The sequence below is a fragment of the Arachis ipaensis genome, chromosome B10 (assembly GCF_000816755.2).
Source record: "Arachis ipaensis cultivar K30076 chromosome B10, Araip1.1, whole genome shotgun sequence".
In the NCBI taxonomy this organism is placed as follows: Eukaryota; Viridiplantae; Streptophyta; class Magnoliopsida; order Fabales; family Fabaceae; genus Arachis; species Arachis ipaensis.
Window position 1 is genome coordinate 120,127,276 of NC_029794.2, and position 6,020 is coordinate 120,133,295.

Below are 6,020 nucleotides of genomic sequence, written 5' to 3' on the forward strand. Positions count from 1 at the left end.
GCCTACCTCCGCTCTTTATTAACTTGGTCTGCAATTGTATCACAACTGTAAAAAAGAGGGTTCTATGGAATGGGGAGGCCTTAGAGAAGTTCATCCCCTCTAGAGGGATTCAGCAAGGTGACCCCCTTTCCCCCTATATTTTTGTGTTCTGTATAGAAAGGTTATCCCAATTTATTAGCGCAGCTTGTGATAATCAATTTTGGAAACTTATCAAGCTAAATAAAGATGGGTCAGGCTTATCTCATCTATATTTTGCTGATGACTTGATTCTGTTCACGGAGACTGATATGCGACAAGCAGAAATTATTAATAAAGTGCTGGAAGAATTTTGTAAAAGCTCTGGTAAAAAAGTTAACAATGAAAAGACACGAATTTTCTTCTATAATAATTTGGGTTATACTATAAGAGAGGAGATTAGCAATGCTTTAAATTTTTCTAGGACTGATGATTTGGGTAAATATCTTAGGGTTCCTATATTACATTCCAAAGTTTCTAAGGATACATACAAGAATGTCATTAACAAGATGAATTCTCGACTCAACAACTGGAAAGCCTCAGCCCTGTCTCTGGCAGGAAGAACAACTTTGGTGAAATCTATTCTTTCTTCTCTTCTTAGTTATACTATGCAAACTGCTATTTTAACCACATATACTTGTAATTTGATTAATCGTAAATGCAGGAATTTTATTTGGGGCGACACAGAGCAGACCAAGAACGTTCATAATTAATAAAAATTGAAAAAAATAGAAAAAATTAGAGAAAATCAAAGATAATTGATGATTGGACTTTTGTGTGGTTTAGAATTCACAATAAATTCTTGTTGCAAGTATAGTTTCTAAACCAACAATAATCCTTTCATACAAAAATTTGTTTGTCACTAGTACAAACCCCTATATTTATAAACCGAAGTATTAGAACCTCGGGTCGTTCTCCCTAGGAATTGCAATAAAGTGTCCTTGTTATTGGTTATGAAGTATCTTTGGGGGTTTTTGAGATAGGAGACAAGTAATGTAAAATGCAATGAAAATAAACTAACAACTATGAAAAGCTCTTGGCAAGGTTATGAGAATTGGAAGTCCTATCCTTATTATCCTCCTCAATTGTGATGAGAATTGTCCATTGCTACCACTTAGTTAACCTCTAACCATAGAGGAAAGTCAAATGGATGAATCAACTTGATTCCACAAGTCCTAGCCAACTCCCAAGGGAAAGACTAGCTTTAGTGGTATCCAAATCAATTAGCAACTTCTAATTATCAATCAACAAAGGATTTAGATAACTCAAGCATCACCAATTACTCTACCAAAGCCAAGAGGAACAAAATCTACACTAAAGTCCAACCAAGTATTTCATCAAACACTTGGAAGGAATAAAAGGAAAGCATAGTAAAAATGCATGGAAAGTAAATCTACACTACTCAATTGCAAGGAATTAAACAACAACAAATCAAATGAACAATAAAGGAACATGAATCATAAATTGCATTAAAGGAAAATGGAAGAACAAAAATGCATCAAAATAAAAGTAAAGGATTACAAGAATTAAAAGCAAAACTAGAGAGAGGAAAGGTAGAAGGAGAAGAATTACAAAGAGAAAAGTAGATCAAAGTATGAATTAAACCTAGATCTAAGAAATTCTAATCTAGATCTAACCTAATCCTAATCTTAGAGAGAAGTGAGAGCTTCTCTCTCTAAAAACTAACTTTTCCTCCAAAATTAAACTAAACTAAACTAATGTATGAAAGTATTTTAATTCCCCTTCAATCCTTGGCTTAAATAGCATCAAAAATGAGTTGGATTGGGCCCACAAGGCTTCTAAAATCGCTGGCCACAAGTTGCATTAAGTGAAGCATGTGCACCCATCGGTGCGTCTGTGTACCATGCGCCGATGCACCCCTATTCACGATGCAACTATGACAAATCTTATATCATTTCGAAGCTCCGGATGTTAGCTTTCCAACGCAACTAGAACCGCATTATTTGGACCTCTGTAGCTCAAGTTATGGCCGATTTAGTGCAAAGAGGTCGGCTTGACAGCTTTTGCGATTCCCTCATTTCTTCATGAGTTCTCCAACTTTACATGCTTTTTCTTCATTCTCTCAATTCAATCTTTGCCTCCTAAGCCTTAAATTACTTAACAAACATATCAAGGCATCTAATGGAATCAAGGTGAATTAAATTTAGCTATTTTAAATCCTAAAAAGCATATTTTCACACTTAAGCGCAATTAAAGGAGAAGTTATAAAACCATGCTATTTCATTGGATAAATGTGGGTAAAAGGTTATAAAATCCCCTAAATCCATCACAAGATAAACCCTACAAATGGGGTTTATCAATAATCCTCAATTGTTATTACAAACATAATATCCATAGTCTTTAAAGACTTAAATAGCAATAACAACAAACATAAACATTCAAACATATCCATAAACAACCAAATATTACATAAACAACCAACCATATTCATAAACAACCGAATAAAGTTCATGACATCATAAAAATATAATTTCACCATCTCAATCTTCCTTTCATCCCATAATGGTAGTGATGGTAGATTCCGACTTACTTGAATCCTACAGTGACAAGAAAATAATTTAAAGTTAAATCATATAATAACTCAACAAGTCAATAATATAAAAACATAGTATGTTATATGTAATTTAATAGTTTACTTACGTCAACATCTCCTTCAATGTTATGAATTGTGTAACACTCAAATCCTATGTTAGTTGTGGTGCCAAGTTCATTCCAAATCCAATCTTGATTACACATTAGAGCCTCTAATGTGTTCGGATACAACCTACTACGATGTGGCGTAACAAATCAACCACCCGTACTAAATGAAGATTCAGAGGCAACAGTAGAGATAGGAATCGCCAAAAAATCCATAGCAATAGCTTGCAAAGTAGGAAACTTCGCTCCATTTGACTTCCACCAATTTAAGATATCAAAATCATGTTCAGTTTGTGGTACCGGTCTCTTTTTAAGATAATAATCCAACTCACTCTTTGTATCAATAAATGCGGATTCCTCACTTACATGTGCAGTAAAATCAGCTTGCCAATCTTCATGACTGAACTTCCTCCCCTTTGAACTTGAAGGAATTGATGATGGTGGCGGCATATCTAATTTGGCAGCTTGGTCTCTCTCTCTTCCCTTTGTTGCATATTCTAAAACTAAATCTTGCACTACCCTTTTCACTTGACCAATTACAACACATGCCTCCATCTCACCATATATTTTACGAAAAAAGAAATTCAATAAATACATCTTTTATCTAGGATCCAAAAGAGTCCCAATAGGCATAACTGTATTAATCACACTCCAATACTTTTCAAACTTAGTTATCATACTAGTAGCCATTATTTCAATTATCTCATTTTCACAATTTTTTCACTCCATCAAAGCCAACTTAATCACACAAATCTTGGGAAAATAAAGATTTGATGTAGGATAAGTTGTTCCAGAAAACAATTCAGTCGCATAAAAAAACACCATCAATCTTTGAAAAATCTCCGCCATATCCCAATCCTTCTCACTAGGCAAAGATTTATATTGACTCTCACGCAATGACAATCTTTCAAATACATCTCTATACATAATTGCAACTTCAAGCATCAAAAATGTTGAATTCCACCTAGTTTTACAATCAAGACAAAGATTTTTTGTGTAGGGTATTTTAAGTTGTGCTCATGTTTCCTTAAATTTTTCTTCTCTTTTAGGTGTTGCATTTTAGTCAAAGTATTCTCAATCATAACGTCATTAGTACTGCAATTATCAATAGTCAAAGTGGATACCTTCCTATCAAGATTCCAATCCATCAAACAATCCACAAGAACCTCTGAAAGTACCTCAGCCGTGTGGGGAGCCGACACATATATAAACCTGTAATGATAATTTAGTACAATTATAAACAAGACAGCTTTGCAATTGTACACAAAAACATATCCCAATTATATAAACAAGACAGCTTTGCAATTATATAAACATTTGGAAGAACCTATAATGATAATATTCTTGAGGTTGAGATTGATGAGCCTCTTGTGTAGTTTGAATATTAGTGCCTATAGGTTCTTCCGATGGAGTACTCTTCTCAAGAGTATTACTCAATGCATCCGAAGAAGACATTCTATAAATCATGAAATATATACACAATTAAATACACATACATTATCAGTAGAATTGTTTGACTCAATTACTCACTAACTTAAGAGTCTTATATACACAATTAAATACCAATACATTATCAGTAAATAACAATTAAACTATTATGATAAATCTATTTTAGCAGCCACACATTACATTGGCAAGGAACCTAATACATTATCAGTAAATAGAGCACACAGGAAAATGAGATTTGATTACAATGTTAATGTGATGATCATAGTGTTATGCATGATAATAAATAAATTAATCAAACTAAAAAATAATAAAAAAATATAGAGGGACAACTTCACAAACAAATTTATAAATTAGTGCAGTACTATCCTGTCATGAACTATTTCTTGGCACTACAAAATATTCCAATAAGAGCAACGGTACAAATTACAATCCAGGCTTTTGCAAATGGAATTCTATGCAAAAAATTAATCATTAATTGTTAAAATCCATTATTAACCAATAAAATACATAAGCAAATAGTAACTCAGCAGATGAGACAACGAATATATTTGTATGTTTGATTTAATCAAAATATATATATAAAATCAAAGTTGTAAAATGAAAAGGACTGTAACACAACAATACCTAATTAGCAGCCACAATTTCTTAAGATAAAGGTACTCATACTTTCATGTATCAGCCTCTTGATTATGCAACGAACATATGAATTAGTTAACCTAATCAGAAATTCAGAAATTCATTAACCTAATCATAAATTCACAAATTCAAAACTCAGAAATCCAGAAATTCAAAACACAGAAATTCAGATTAATTGGAATCTCATTAATTCAGAACACAGAAATTCGTTACCCTAATTCAGAAATCTAAATTCAGAAAAGGGAATGGAAGACCAGCGAAGACCAGGGCTAACTTACCTGAACCTGACGGAGAAAAGGGGGAGGAAGACCAACGAAGGCCAACAATGCGAAAAGGAGAAGATGACGACCCGCGACAATTCTGTCGCGACCAGGAGAAGAGGACGACGTTGCCGAGTCTGCTGCGACCAGGAGAAGAAGACGACGTTGTCGGAGCCCGCGACGGTAAGCTCGACTGCCTTGACACCTTCAGTGAGCAAACCAAGCCACTCAAGGGGTCTTGGGTGGGAAGCGGCGCTGAGGGACCAGAGGGTGGAAGGCGGCGGGTGACGGTCGGCGGTCGATGGTCAGCGGGAAGGAGCCAGGAGGGGCTGAGGGTTTGAGGAGGAGTGGAGAGTCTCAGTTCAGTTCTTGCTCTCTATCTCTCTGAAGTAAGGGAAATGGGGAATCAGGAATGTGACGGCTAGGGTTTATTACTCATTAGTATGGTATTACTCAGGGTATTTTTGTCTTTTCACACAAACGGGGAATTAACGGATCCCCACGGGGCGGGGTAAGGATGTTATCACTCCTTTATGATGAAATTAGGATGGGGTCTTATTTCAAATAAATACTCTATTTGGTGTATCGAAGATGGATCTCAAATTAAATTTTGGGAGCACAATTGGATGCCTAATTTGAGCAGCTTGCAACAACACACCACTCAGGTAATTTCTCTTGGTGAGTTAGAATCATCTCTAATGGACTCCCTTAATGTTTCAGGGGGCATGGGATGAAGATAAGCTAAAGGAATGGCTTCCGGAGTCAATGACTACAAGGATCATGGCCATGGCACCCCATCTCCGTGAAAAGAAGTGGATTGCATTGCCTGGGCAAACACTCATGACGGGTGTTTTAGTATGAAATCAGCCTACAAGTCTATCACTGAGGTTTAGTCTCTTCCAGATCGAGTTTTCAAACTTATCTGGAATCGGAAAGGTCCAGAACGTATCCGCACCTTTCTTTGGTTGGTTGCTTACCAAGCAATCCTAACGAATGCAGAGA